The 15692-nt window shown below is 46.5% G+C and overlaps 1 long non-coding RNA gene across 1 annotated transcript; it reads right to left on the bottom strand.

The window, feature by feature from the left end:
* Positions 1-7978: 7978 nt before the first annotated feature.
* On the bottom strand, positions 7979-13024 carry LOC113933624. Its single transcript, XR_003523407.1, has 3 exons — positions 12712-13024; positions 11654-11937; positions 7979-8450 (listed from the first exon to the last, which is right to left on the bottom strand). It is a non-coding gene; the product is annotated as an uncharacterized LOC113933624 (long non-coding RNA).
* Between the last annotated feature and the right edge of the window lie 2668 nt (positions 13025-15692).

Below are 15692 nucleotides of genomic sequence, written 5' to 3'. Positions count from 1 at the left end.
CCAAAGAAAATTTGATCTAATGCTAAGTAAAAACTGTACGTCAAGGCAGAGTTCAGAGTACTAAAAAGGCAGGTAGAGCGCCCACAAAGGACAACAGGATGACAAGATCCCCATTCTGGGTGCAAACTTCTGGGACCTATACCCTGGGCTTCTAGCTAGTCAGGAGCATTGATGACTTTACAGAGCCAGCATATCAGCCCTTCACTGCCCACATCTAAACTTCATTTACATGAGAGAAAAATAAACTTCTATCTTCCTTAAACCACCATTATCCCAGAGCTCTGTTGCTAACAGTGGAACACAATTCCTAATACCCTATATGCCAAGCAGGATGCCTAAGTCATGCTGGTTAGGTGTATCTCCCTTTGCAAAGGAAAAAAAATTGGTACTACAGATTTATACACCAATCTCCGGTAAATTTGGTTAATAGGAAACAAGCTCCTAAAGACTTCTGTACTCCCAGTGAACTACAAATGTGAATTTCTAGGTCCTGCGATGTCAAGAGTATGAGATAATAAGAAGATTCTACTTAGATGAACAGTGAAAGAAACAAGTCCTTGAATTGGGATCAGCCTTCAGTTAAGGGAAAGTGGTAGAGAGAAGGCTCTATGAGAAGTCTGAAGATAAAACAGAATTAGCTCAGGAAGGTAGGAGGGTTCTAGACAACTAAGGCAGGAGGCACCTCTGTATTGGTCATGCCAATCCAAGCTGCCATCCACCCATCCCAGCATGGCCATCTTCACCAAGCCCCGGGAGCCCAGGGTACACGCAGGGTCCCAAGCTTCAGGAATCAGCCCCACAGACACTGCTGACTTTTCCAATGGGCAGCGAGTCTCCTTTCTAGCTGCCCCAAATCAACATTTGGCGCGCTTGTAGTAGCCACGAGAGCCCATACTGGCCGGTCAGAGGACTTGATTGTTGTCCAATACGTAACCCGCGCTAGGTAAATATTGGTTGGTTAATGGAGAAAGGAAAAAAATCACCCAAGTTAAAAGTTGCTGGAATTAACCAAAGTTAAAGTGGCGAATGGTATTTAAAAATAAATTCAGGCAATGTATAGTTAAGATTTGCGCTGGCACTTAATGGAAGGTAAGAATACTCTGGCTCTGGCCCACGATATCATTACTTTACAAGACATAAGGTTGGAAGTGGCGGGGGGCGGTGCTGAAGGGGAAGTGAAGACACCGATGACCAACCTCCCTGGGCAAGGCAGCCCTGGTCACCAGGGCGGTCACTTCTCGCCTGGATGACCCCTCTCCAGGCCAGGGGCTCTCTCAATCCTGCTCTGCTTCTGCCACCACCGCCTGGGCTCTCTGTGCTGGGCTAGTCCAGTTCTTTGCTTATTCTGGGCAGGGAAGCACCTGACCAGGATCCCTGTGTCTCCCTAAAGTGGGGGAGCCAGGCCCCAGGGGACACAGGCGATGACCACCTCGGAAGGCTCCCCTCGAGGCACGGCTGGTCCAGATCAACCCTGGAGAAACCCGCTCTTCCAAATTTACAGCCCCTGGCACTATTTCAGCTGTGGAGCATGGTGACACCGTGTGCTAATTCACTCAGTCCCTCTCCCTGCTCCTCGGGGTCCGTTCTATCACGTGCCCACGCTGCATGTGAGGCAGCAGACTGCGGGCAAGTCGTCACCTGTGTCCGATCACGGATCCTGAGCGGCAGCTCGGGGACTCACACCCAAGCAGTATGACTGTGGGAGCCAAACGCCAGCCGGGGCGCTGCTTATTCACTGTTTTCTATGAAATACAGAAGAGGGAAAGGAAGAGAGTAAAAATCACCGCGGATTCCACCAACAGAGATGACTATTGGTTGTATTTCCTACCTGCCGTCCTTATTGCAAGGCCCATCTTTATGCGGCAGGATGCCAGCTTCTCCGGCAATGTTCCTGTGGGACATTGTCCCTCGTCTTCCCTGTCGGTGGCCTGTCTTGAGACTAGTCTTGCTAACGTCTGCGCCAGCCGCCCCCTCCAGGTGACCCCTGCAGGGCCCACACCCACTGGGTTCCTTGACCAGACCCAGGGGCCTGACCCGTTCTTGCTTCCCACACCAGGGCCCGGTTTCTGCAGAGGCCTGGCCCTCTCTTGCTTGCATCCAGCCTGGCTAACCTAATAATCTCAGGTAATAACGCCCAGGCATTAGTCGTTTACTCTTCGCAGGGGACACGTTCCTAAAGAGGCAGGAATCTTTGAGAGATACTGTGGTTTTTAACTGAAAGTCCAATGTAGAGATACCCTGGGCTCAGCCAGGCTTTTGGCATTCTCTTAAAGCATGCCATCCCTCCTCTGAGGCTTTACCAGTGGGAGAGAAGTGCTTTCACGGCGAAAGCTCCAGCACCTCTAGCCGGGGAGCTGGGACGAGGAGTGTTGGCGAGTGGGGGGTGGGGGTGAAGATGCTTCATGCTGCAACACAGGCAGTCACTGACCTGGGAGCCCCTGAGGACTCTGGTGAGGTCAGTTCGTCTTGGAGGTTGTTCTTTCCTGCCTCAAAGCCTAGGCTGACTACAAATCTCCTTCTGCCCTCAGAGCACAATTAGAGGTTCAGAAAGTGGAGTGCCAGGGCCTGACAATGGAGCAGTGCAGGGAGAAAGAAAGTTGAGGACAGCCTTCTGGGAAACCATGTTTCCCTTTTATAGGAAATCTTTCCTCATATCCCTTTTACTCTCTGCAAATGAAATTCTTAGGTAATACAATCGACCTACACATATATTTTTTTTTAAATCAGTATGATGTCCTTCCTATAATATAAGGTAAAAATAAAAGGAGAGTAATCAGAAATAAAGTATGTTTTAAAATGTGATCCTAGCACACGACTACACCAGAAGACATAGCAAAGAGCCAGATGCTTGCACCTTTACTGAAAATCATCGTGAGCACAAGAGCTACAAAAACAGATTGATATAGTTGTGGTTAAATTGGTGATCTAGTGTCATGAGAAGTATTGCTGTTGGAAACACGCATTTCCAAAATTGTGAGCAACTTTTGGCAAAGTTCTAAACAAAACCTAATATCATCTCCCTTTGATTCACAGTTATATTCTAGGCTTAGATAATTATCGGTAGGAATTTCAACTACACAAATGTCTAGTGCGATTTCCCAAAGTCATATGAGACCCAGAACAGGTGCTGTTTTGGAGGATGACCTTACGCATTTCAGGAAGCTCAGCATCCTTGACCCCTTCCCTAAGCTGTCAGTGATGATAAGGGAATCAAAGGCAGAAGAAAAATTATTAAATTTCCTTACTACCTACAGCCCATCGACAAGTCCTTGAAACAGGCAGAGGGACATTCCTCTAGGAACTCAACTGCCTCGATGTTAATACTTTGCTAAGGGCCAAAAGGCAATCCTAGCCCGACCCACTCCCACACCCCCCCCACCCCAGGATCCTGTAAGTCTACTTTAACGTATAAAAATTCCTTTAGAAATTTCCTTTATCTCTAAGCCCCCCAAGATACGTGTTGGCAACCAGCCCCCAAGCATATGACCCACTGATATACATCTGAAGGGTCTCATGACTCAGGTTTTTTGAGACAGTAATAAATGATGTTTCCCTAACAATAGCTAGCCCCCTCAAGGTCCTGGAAACCTTGCTTCCAAAATTCCTTAGAGACTTATGCTCTCCCTAATCCCCTCCCAACTTGAAAGTATATAATGGGCCACTCCTCACGACCCCAGTAGAGCTCTTTCTGCCCACGGGTCCTGTCCACGGGCTTTAATAAAATCACCTTTTTGCACCAAAGACGTCTCAAGAACTCTTTCCTGGCCGTCGGCTTCAAACCCTGATGTCTTTCCTACATCGAGTGGTACCCTCCGGTCATTGTGACAAACAAAACTGCCCCCATAAATTTCCAAAATACTCCCAGTGGTGTGACCCTCATTGAGAATCAATGTCTGGGGAGACCCCAGGAAACTATTTACAAGAAGATCGCATGCCCTAACGCTGTGTATGTGTGAAAATTCAGCAGCATCCTGGAACCAGAGACCCAAATACTGATAAACAGCACAGGCATGCGTGTTAGTGACATTGTTTCCCCAGAAACGAAAACTCTGCTTTTCCTCAGACTAAACTACAAAATCAACACAGCAGGGTTCAATCGGGGATTTGCGAAAAGTCATCTTCAAGAGCTAGAAGTGCCTAAGACTAGAGATTTAATGCGAACCTAAACGGTGGTGGTAATAAATTCAAAGAACTTTAGGTAAATTTGACGAAAATCAATTGATCAAACATCAATTCACCAAAAGATAAGTCACTTGGTGACCAATTCATCAAAAGCCAACATGTTGAAAATTAATTTGCTGAATGATTAATTTACCCCAAACTGCCAAATCTGGTAACCTCTAGAACAGCTAGACCGGGCGATTTCAGTACAAGTCAGTTTGCTACAGCTGTGGCCCTGAGGCTGGCCAGATGCTAGTGATTTTGGCCCTGTGGGTCTATGTCACTAAGTATTGAGAGGATCTTGTATACTTCAAGTTTCATGCAGTGTGCACATATTCCAGTGTCAAGGATTTGATAAATAATAAGATAGGTTTCTCTCTGCAAGTACATTTAGCCCGTTGTCTTTCCTATTATCCTTAATCATGGCCTTGTGAATAAGCTCAATCAGATATTTTGTGCATGTTTCAAATTTCAGACTCCTTTCACTTTAATGTCATGTATGTGAAAAAATGGTTTGCCCTTTAAACAGTTTTATACCAACTTGCCCTTCCCTATTTTTGCTGACTTTATCAGTCTTTTGAACAAAGATTTTTGTCTGCTTGTTAATTTTGCTTATCCATAACAAATGCGGAGACTAGCAAAATCCTTCTCATGTAAGGAGTTCTCTATATCATTTTAGGTGTGTGGCCTATAAAATCCAGGTGATGCGGGAGGCCTCAAAACTAGAGAAGGCATGAGGCTGTACTGAAGAGTGAGCTCGCCTGTTAACATATAGAATGCTGCACAGTAGAGATTGAACATTAGAAAACACAAAACCAGCACTCAACCGGGCCAACCTGACAAACCGTTAGTGGGGTTGCTGGGTGAAGCAGCTCCCAGGGGCCACACCAAACAGACACTGGAAACGAGGCCTCCAAGACAAGTGAAGTGACGTCTTACAAGCCATCTGTGACAAGCTCTGGAAATAGGGAACAGAAGCAGGGTTTTGGTGAATCAGTAATTTAGTAAGTTGCTCATTCGGCAAATTGAGGATTCAGTACCTGACTTTTAGCAAACCAGTATATTGGCTTTTGGAAAGTTGGTTTGCTTCCCTTAAGAAGTGATGTGATAGGCAGAAGGAGAGTTGGAAGGGGAACTCCCTCTCATTCCAGCAGATTCATGATGATGTCCCATTGGCCTTCTGACCTGCACATGGATCCCCGCTGGGGAGACAGCCGCCTCGGGCTAGCCTGGGCCCTGCCAGGAACAGGTGAATCTCATACCCTACCCTTCTCTGACTCCGCGCTCCCCTGGAATGCTTCTGATTATAAATGAGCTTCCCCGGTAGTTCCCCTCAGGGAGAGAATTTGTAGTTCAAGGGTCAGGAGTACCTAGTCACCTTCGTGGACATTGATCTAAATGTGCATTAATAAAAGGGCATCTTTGTTTTGCCATCTGTATTTTATGAGCTCTGTAAAGTGTGGGTCAAAGCCACGGAGTCTGATCACCCCCAGGACCTTGGTAAGATTAATTTCTCACAGTGTCTGTGAGTCATGGCTGGACCTAGGTCTGTTCTGGATTCACCCAGGTGGCTCTGCAGCTTTATTTTGCATTTCTATATTCAATGAAAACATGGTTGAGGAAGACTCTACATTTAAAAAGGGCACCTAAAATAATTACAGAGAGAAAAAATATTTTTATTATAGATTTTATATAAAAGCCCTGACATGATCGTCTGCATCCAAAGCCACATGGGCCTGGAGGCTAAGACAGGGTCACATGAGCAGAAATAAACAGTATTTCTCTTCAGTCTGCTATTGTGGGCCTTGCATCTTGCACCCCTCCTCTGCCGCACCCGTTCCTTTAGGGGGTTCCCACAGAGTTCTCGTGTGCCGATGAGAGACCCCTCGGCAACCCCTGCCACTGCCCTGCTCTGCTTTGCTCCCACTACCTAGGGAGCTCCTCACGATGTTCACAGCCAGGTGGGCACCAAAGGGCAGCCCTCGCTGGGGGGCCTCTGCCCACTGCTTCTCCGGCTGGAGTGACCTCCACCAGGTCCTCCAGGTGCCAGACCTGGGCTTTACTTGACGCATCCTGCATGAAAGGGTGAGTGAGGAGTAGTATCTCCCTCTTCTTTCCATCGCAGTGGGCACAGGGCTTTGCAGTGTTGCCCATGTCTCCAAAGAGTTGTCACAAACCTCCGTAGGGACTCCACTAAGGCTCATCGTAGGCTGGAAGAGAGAGTGACCCCCACTATGCAGAACTGGAAGGTAAACAAGCTCCGTGCATCAGAGGATCAGGAAGTGATGCACAGTCACCCAACCCAAGAAGACAGGCATCATCAGCGCCAGAGTAAAGGTGGGCCCTTGGCTACCCCTGATCTGTCCTACCAATCTGGAGAGAGATGGAAGGGAGGATTGCCTCCAAAACTGCACTGGAGAACATGGGTCACTTTTAGAATCATAAAAAAAAAAAAAAAGATAGCATTTCAAACCATCATTGTAATAAAAGAATACATTCATTTGTTCAGTTCGATGCTTAGAGTGCAGTGTGCACACTACCACCAGAAATCCCAAGAGTGTGGGCACAGTCACTCTCAACGAATCATCTTGCTGCCTCCAGAAAGTCACAAGCAAGCAAAACGCTTTGGGTGGCGTCGAAAGATACCCGACCTAACTGGACCCAACCAACAGTTGCATCCGAGATCCTATTACCCTGAGTGGGCAGGCCAGGTAAAGATTTTCCCACGCTACCCTCCTTTTCCTGCACCTTTGGAATGGGACCTCAGTGGGGTTGGGTCCTGCCTGGGCCTGCCCAGGTTCCATTTCTGGTATCAAGGACTTTTCAACCCTCTCCTTCGTCACGTATCTGTGAATGATCACATGCACACATACAAATGCACACATGTCCACACATTTTCCTCTTGATCCAGGTGATTTCCAAGGCTGCTGGTCAACCCAGATACTGGTTTCCTGATTAATAGTTGCTCACTCCAGGCTTCACCTTGTAAATCTGAAGAATTTTCCCTGGTTCTGCTCAGTTGCTCCGAGAAAGCAGAGGGCCTCCGAGCAGCCTGGAATCCCACCTTTCCAACATCATTTCCAGACAGGATTCAGGGAGGACATCTGTGTCCTCCGGGAGATCTAAATTCTCATTCGGCAGGTACCTCTAATTAATTTCGGCATTCCCTTTCCTGTGAAATCTTTTATTCCATGTGTTTTCCGCTCAGTCTCACTCTTCTTTCAAACCAAGTTAGGAGAGGGACTCCGCTATTTATGGCTGACCTTATCCTGTGCTTTATAAGGTATGCTAAAGGATTTTCTCCCCATCCCTGCCACGGGGTTTTAAAATTAATTTTGAAAGAGAATGCAATTTCTGAGGCTGTCCTTCCTTGAAGGACATTTTTATTCTCTTGGCAGAATGTGTACTGAGGATTGGTCTATAGAAAAAATTGTTTCTGGACGTTTGTTTTGTCTTATTCCTGGTGTTTTGGGGGGATGGATGACCCGGTGACACTACAAACAGGAAGGGAGTGTCCTCAGTCTCTGTCTGAGCTTAGTTTGCAACATAATCAGGGTTAGCAGTGGATATCTCTACGAGAAACATCATTCTGCCTCAGGCCAAACCTATTCACCTTTATGGTTACTCTTAGTCAGTGTCTAGCATTTTGCTTTCAGCTACCATACCTGGTTCCCCAGTGATTAAAAAGAATACACAGGGCTTGTTCTACAAACACACAGACACACAGACACACAGACACACAGACACACACACACACACACACACACACACACACACACGCAACAGAGACTCTGGGAGAAATGTGCCTTCCAGAAGTGTTCCTTTTATTGCTGCCCAAACCTGGGCCTCTTCCTTGAGAAGAGAAGGGTGGGGTGAAAGGAGGGAGGGTATACAGCGACGCGTGAGTTGGGGCCTGTGTCTCCTCCACCTGTGTGGCGGGCTGCAGGGGGCGTGGGAGAGGGAAGTGGTCCGAGCAGGTGGACCACTGCTGCCATAGGGGAAGTTCTTCTCTTTCTCCCTGTTCCGTAGCCCTGGCTGACACCCCGGCACACGCAGGTGGGAACTGGAAATGGACAGTACTGCTATTTCCATGTTTCTGTTGGGGAACTTTTCATACTCAATATCAAAATGTAGGGGCACCAGGGTGGCTCAGGCGTTAAGCATCTGCCTCCGGCTCCGGTCACAATCCTGGGGTCCTGGGATCCAGTCTCACCTTGGATTCCCTGCTCAGCGGGGAGCCTGCTTCTCCCTCTCCTTCTGCTCCCCCTGCTTGTGCGCGCGCTCTCTCTCTGTCAAATAAATAAAATAAAATCTTTTTTTAAAATGTATACAAATATATATATATATAGCACGCAGACTCTCTGGGTTCATTCTAAAGAAGTGGCAAGACCATTTGCTGGTGGAAACCCTCCCAGGGTTAACTGTGGACCGTGTTGATATTGGTTTAAGGTGAACACAGTAGCAATGCATGGCTATGTTTCCTTTGCTTCTCTCTCTCTCTCTCTCGCTTTGTTTCTACTTAGTTTCGCATTTGTCAGGTCTGGTGAGGGCAGCCAGTCGTTCCCAATTACGACCAACCATGAAGCCCACAAAACTCCAAGTCCCTGACCACTGGTTCTACCCAATGGCAGACAGTCATTCCAGGATGGGGATTCATCAGTCATCAGTCAGAGTGACCCAAAGGCTATGGCTGCAAATATCCGTGAGTATCTGACTATATTTTTAAAAGACAGTGAACCTAAAAAAAAAAGTAAAGAAAAGAAAAAAACACTTCAACTGGCTGAAATCCAGCTAACTAGAACCCTTACTTAATTGGGATTACAAAGAAAGAAGCAAAATGATAACAAAAAAGATAAAAATAATAGCTCTTTGTTGTGTCACTTCTACGTGCCAGGAAGTTATTTTATATAATAATTTTATATAATATATAAAATTTTTATAATATATAAAATTTATACAATATTCACTCCTGAGGGAAACCCTAAGGGTCACAGAGGTTTAAGTCACTTAGACAAGATCCTACCACCATTTGCAAGTAGCAGAGGCAAAATTCAACCCCAGGTTCTATGCTCTAAACAGCTATGCTGTGTTTATCTTATTTTGGGTTTTTTGTTTTGGGGGCTTTTTTTGTTTGTTTTTGTATTTGAGCCCTAAATCATGCAGTGCATAAGGATTTTACACCTAAAGGGGTAGTTATTAGTGATGTTCACCAAATATTCTCAGACCTCCACCTTTTGGACACAGACTTCCTGACCCTCACCTGGTTGCACAAGGGCCTGTGACCCTTTCAGGCCAATAAGTTGTGAGTGGAAGTACTAGACGTGGTGTGTGTCACCACCGGACTGGGACCTCCCAGAGCTCTGTGCCGGGCAAATGGCCCAGTTCCAGCTCCATCAGCATAGGTCCTGAAGTGAGAACAACGTTGAGCCAAGCCCTCACTGACCCAAGGTAGATGTGCCTGGAATTTGGGGGTTATTTGATATTGCAGCATAATCTAGCCGCCTCTGACTGAAACAGCCTAGAAAGTACAGAAATGTACCTCTGTTTCCTCTTAACTGAACTTTATGATCAAGCCCTCACTTTTACCAATGTAGAACGTCTAGTCTTACCCACTCTGCTCACTTTCAGTGTGATGATCAGCCATTTTGTAAGGGAAGAATACTTGGTAAACTCAAAGTTCTGCTCCCCTCCTTGTCCAGTGGGGAATGGGGAGAGCACATCTAAATTTTGGGTAATGGAGGGAATAAGAAGAGTAGGTAAGTGCCCCTACTGAGGAGAGGCACAGGGGGACACCTTTCCCCACAGCTGCCTTCCATTCTGCAGGCCATCTTGGCCCTGTGACTTTCCTCTCAACCTTCGCAGTAGATGGCTGGCACTGATTCACCACTCCGGCCCCTCCTCATCCCAACCAGGGGCCTCTGGTATCTATTAACCCTCTTACAACATTTCTCCTCCCCCCACGGACCTCAAGGTCTTTAAGATGCCGTGAGGTAGTGGCCACCGCTCTGGCACATTCCACATCGCGGGTGCTGGTGGAAGATGTCTTTCTCTAAGAGCCTCACCACCTCCCAAGGCTACCCCTTGAGGAGCAAGGCAGGAGTGCCTACTCATCTCAGGCGCCAACCTATCAGAGGTGTCTGTCAATTTTGGCCAACACCCAGTTGCTGGGATGAAGCCCAAGGAGAGGGGTGCAGAGATGGTGGTCAGGACTCCAAACGTTCCCACAGGGAAGCACCACAGTGGTGTCTTCTCTTGTTCTCCTTAACCAGTTCTCTCTCACCTCCTGCTGTGGAATGGAAAACTGTCTCTTCCATCCTGCTCCTCAAAGTGCTGGTTTGCAACAGAAGGACGCTCTGCTAGCATGTGAATCAACACACTCTTCCCTTCATCAAGGAAGTCTGGCTACCAAAAAAAAAGTGCCAACTGAACTAAATAGTGTTCATAGTGATAAAGTTGATTTACATTCTGTTTTGAGCTCTTTATCTGAGTAATAAACAATTCTCAGGAGGCAGCCTACTCTGTCACGCACTCCTACCTATTCTGTGGTTTGTGGATAAATGTTATGCCCAGCTTCCTTCCCGTTTGGCTTTTGATGTTCAAAGCCAGCTTTTGGAATTTAAAAAAGAACCTTTCCACTCTCTGGTACCTTGCCTTTCAAGACTATTGTTTCAGCTGTGACTTTAAAACAACCTCATTCAACAATCCAATTGACTTCTTTGTTCCATTCTGTATCTGCCGTCATCCTGAGAACAGTTTTTTTTTTTTTTTAAATCGTTGCCAAGAGACTGGTGAAGAAAAGCTGATATTGATACCTTTGTGCTGTTTAGCTTTTTAATTGCATTTCCTGTTTCCCTGGTTAGAACACTGCATAATTCTTAAGGTAGAGACTTATTCTATAAATGAGAATTAATTCTCTAAGTATCCAGATTAATCAAAGTTTGCCTCTCTTTTTGTGTAGATGATTTTTTTTATTACCAGTCATTTTGAATCTGTTCCCTTCTAACAATACACATACTAAGAAAGTTGCCTGATTAATGTGATGTTTATTAAGAATTTGTGATAACATGAATAAATCCTTCCTATAACTTGAACTGAAAAATGTATATTATAATACGGGGTTGGACTGTGAGGATAACTTTAAAAACAACCAAAAAAGGCTAGGGGGAAAAAAAACAATAGAAATAAATACATTTATTGATATTTTTAATTTATATATTGCTCTTTAACAGAAAAAATAATTTTAAATTTTTTTAAAGTGACTGAATTTTCCATCTGACTTGTAACTTGAACAACACATTATTCTTGGTTATATTTTGCCTTATATTGTTCTTTCGAGAGTTAATCTCCCCAGCTTCTTTTCTAAGAATCTTTTCTGCAATATTTTAATAACCTTAGAAGGTAAAGATACATTGTGATACATTATTACCATCACAGACCCATCTAAGACCCTTCCGCTCATCCCTGCCCATCATTCCAACCCAACCCCACGTACCCCTTTCGGCCCCAGGTGTAGGAAGACGTGTACCCCCACTCTGTGCATACGCATTCCATCACTTTGCTCATCCAGTGCAGCGTTTTGAAGATTTATCCCATCACCAAACACTTCATTTCCTATCTCAGGCAGTTAATGTATTCTCATTCGTGACTGGCTTCTCTCACTTAGCATAGTGTTCCCGAGGGTCATTCACGATGAAGCATGTATTGTATTCCTTTTACTGGTCAAACAATATTCCACTGCATGGATATCCAGTATTTCTCGTGTATCCCATTTGGCCCCTACAAGTAAAAGCACATCAATCACTTCCAGTGCCTAATCTACAGTCAGTTTGGAAATTGTTGTAATACATACTTTCTGTCAAGTAATTAGAATAAATGCTGTCTATTTTTTAAACAGTTTAGGCATTTCAGCAAGAGGAAGGGGGGAAAAGAGAGAAAAGGCTTGGGGGAAACATAAGAAATTTCTGCGCTTTTCTATTCTTTCAGGTAAATGGAATTTTATGCAAACCAGAAACGCTTTCCCACGTTTTCCCGGGGGCTACGCATCGCTCTATATTTTCCTAAACCCTGAAAACTCAGCACGCGGTGCTAGGCTGCTGGGTGCTGAGTCCCCAGCAAGTGTCGAATAAAGGCTGATGAAGGAATGAGAGCTGGCTCCTGGCTCTTTCCCGCTCCCTCTCTCCCACTCTCCTTCTCCAACTGCCCACTCCCCCCCCCCCCCCCCCCCCCCCCCCGCCTTTTCCTGGTTCCCCGGGGTGGAGGAGGTAGCAGTGGGGAGGGCTGCAAGAAAGCTCCGTAGTTAAGCTTAATTACAAGTAAATACAGTTTCTCTGCGGCTGCTGGGGCAAGGCCACAGACAAGATCAGTGAAAGTGCTCAGGGGGCCTCGGAAGGCGGCTCCTCTACAAATATGGGATTGGCTTTTATTGTTGCTGCCGTTAATAAAACAGATGTTCTCAAAACATTCCTCCAACCGTTGACAGGACTTGGGAAAACTGCTGTCCCTTTATTGGTTGCTGGAACCAAATAAAAATCAAATTAAAGTTTAATTCACCTCATAATTTTCTTCGTGGCAGTTCTGCTTGGCCAGCCGTGGGGCAGGGCTCACTTCCTCCTCCTCCGCTGCGAACATCACCTTCAGCCTGAAGCTCTCCCCCCGCCACCCCCCCGGGGGTCAGCTGCTCCTTTTCCCTCCACCGGAGGCCCCATGTGGGTGGTATTGGCAACTGGAAGAAGGGCCACAGCTTGGGCCAGGATGAAAGAAGGTTGGAAGCTGCTGGATGATACCAGAGTGGACGTCCCTCCTCTTCGCCCTGGGGTCTCCATGGTAACCGGTATTCCAGCTGTGTGACCTGGGCCAGGCAGATCCCCCAGGCTCGCGAGGGGAGCTGGGCCACAGACACTGAGGCCTACCACCACATCCGCCATGTTCCCTCTTACAGGCCTCAGATCCAGGGCACTGCCTGGGATCACGGGGGCTCAATGAAGAGTTCGCATCTCTGTTCAGGAAGTGTTTTATTTTTTATTTTTTTTTTAAAGATTTTATTTATTTATTGAGAGAGCGAGAATGAGAGAGAGAGAGCACATGAGAGGGGGGAGGGTCAGAGGGAGAAGCAGACTCCCCGCTGAGCGGGGAGCCCGATGCGGGACTCGATCCCGGGACTCCAGGATCATGACCTGAGCCGAAGGCAGTCGCTTAACCAACTGAGCCACCCAGGCGCCCAGGAAGTGTTTTATTCAACTAACCTATGAATGAGTGAAAGAAGAAATGAAGCCATTTTCCAGCTTTCCTTTTTAAATCATCTCCTTTCATCTTCTTCCTTCATCCCTTCCTTTTTTTTCCCTGTGATCTATGAATCATCCAGGACTTCCAGGCACCATCCCAACTCTGGCAGATGCTTCCGCACATGCTGGGAGTGAACCCCTTACCACTGACCGTTAACCCAAGAGTCGGGCTTTGTATCAAGTGCTCTACAAACGCAAACTTCGTGTACATCAGACAAGACACAAAGCCGAGGAGGGGATGACGATGGAGGCAGGCGCTAGCACCTAGCAGTCTTCGAGGTCAAGAAGTGCTCAAGAAAATCTACTACCGTTGGCGTGAGAATTTCAGAGCTAAAACCCAGGCAAGGCTACAAATCTCCCTCAGGAGTGAGGCCTGCTCAGCCCCGCAGCCGGTCACGTACCATTTGTACGTGCATATACCTGCACGGCGCACTGGAGCCTCAAGGGATGAGAGAGACCAGAAGGCTGACACACGGGGGCCTGCAGGCTAGTGGGGGGGGGGGGGCACGGAGAAAGGGGTTGTCACCCTAAAACGTGAGGAGGGTTCGGCGGAGACACAAAGCGCAGCCGACCCCGAGGGGATGCTAGTGAGATTCGCAGCGGGAGTGACCCGGGATGGGGTGGCTTTGGTGGAGTGAAGATGCGACCAGGAGGGGCCGAGCTAGGAGGACAGAGAAGAGGAAGCAAATGAAACGGGGTGTTTCTCCGCAGCATTGATCTTTGCACATGCGAATGGGAGTTTCTCTTGAACTAATCCTGGTGTGTCTTCTGGCATAAGTTTAAAGAGAAGAGGATTTGGAAGTTATACCATTGTTTTTGTTGTCTTTTTTTAAGATTTTATTTATTTATTTGACAGAGAGAGAACACAAGCAGGGGCAGTGGGAGTGGGAGAGGGAGAGGCAGGCTTCCCGCGGGGCGGGGAGCCCTATGCGGGGCTCGATCCCAGGACCCTGGGATCATGACCTGAGCCGAAGGCAGACGCTTAACGACTGAGCCACCAGGCGCCCCTGTTAGGCCATGGTTAAGAGATATTTTTCTTTCTTTTATAGAATGTAATGCATTTTCTGAAACTGTATACAAGTGAGACAAGTTATGTTTCCTCAATCACAGAAGTAGCTGAGCAGTTAAGCATTCTGATTTCAGTTCCTGGGCCAGGAAATCTGTCGCGGCAGACCCTGGTGAGTTTTCAGTTTGGCTGCTGACAGAGAAATGTGTTCTCTGCAGTCCCTTCCTCTCCAAGCCCTGCCCTGCTTCCCAGACTCCTCGGGGCCGCCAGGAGACCTTGTTGACAGTTGACAGAAGGCAGCCGCATGTTTGAAGAGCTGAAGATGGCTCTGCAGGCGGCCCAGAGCCAGGGAAGGGCTTTTTCTGGAGCATGTTGTGGGCACATGGTGGCTACATGCTGACTGAGTGTCACTCGGCGAGACGGATTTTTCTCTTTCTGTTCTTCTCCCCAACCTTTTAAAAATTTCAGCATTTCCTGGACAAGATTGGGCTTATTCCAAGGTAGTGCTAGATGTGGCTGATGTTAAGTGAAGAAGGAGAAAATCAGGGAAGGGAAGGGAAGAGGAGAAGTTGTGGGAGAGATTGGAAAAAGGGGAGGGGGAATAGGGTGAGGAAATTGGAGAAGCAAAGAATTAAAAAAAAAAGGGGTAGATGACAGTAGTACTGACTCTCTAGCATTGTTGTAGGGCCTACCTCAGGGCCTTTGCACTTGTTGCCTCCACCAGGAACTCCCTTTCCTCAATGTTGTCACTTTCTCAACTCACTTCAAATGGCACCTCACAGGGAGGCTGTCTTGATCTCCCTGTAATCCACTCCTTGTCATCACTCTCTAATCGTTTAACAGGGTCTGTTTTTCTTCATAACAATTACCATCACCTGCCATATTATGTTTTTTGGTTTGTTTTTCTTCCCTCAAAGGAATGTAAACTTCACCAGCGCAGGAGTTTTTCCTTTTTTTTTTTTTTGTAATTACTATAAATTTTTATTTCAGCTTTAAAAAACAAGGAGGCCTGAGCATTTCCAAAACTAACTACTACAGAAATAAGAGCAATATCCTACAAGAAGCAACACTTGTACAGGATTATTTCACTTAACTAATACAAACACCTGAAACACTTTGTGTTATTTCTTTTTTAATTTGCCAGTGATTAACTCAGCACTTCTAGGACATATGTATTTCTTGCAAATTACTGAAGCATATTGTCTGCCATTTTCTTCTTTCTCTTTTTTTAAAACTGAAGTGTA

This window comes from Zalophus californianus, chromosome 10, assembly GCF_009762305.2.
Source record: "Zalophus californianus isolate mZalCal1 chromosome 10, mZalCal1.pri.v2, whole genome shotgun sequence".
In the NCBI taxonomy this organism is placed as follows: domain Eukaryota; kingdom Metazoa; phylum Chordata; class Mammalia; order Carnivora; family Otariidae; genus Zalophus; species Zalophus californianus.
Note: the sequence above shows the minus strand (reverse complement) of the source record. Positions and strands in the feature narration are given on the sequence as shown.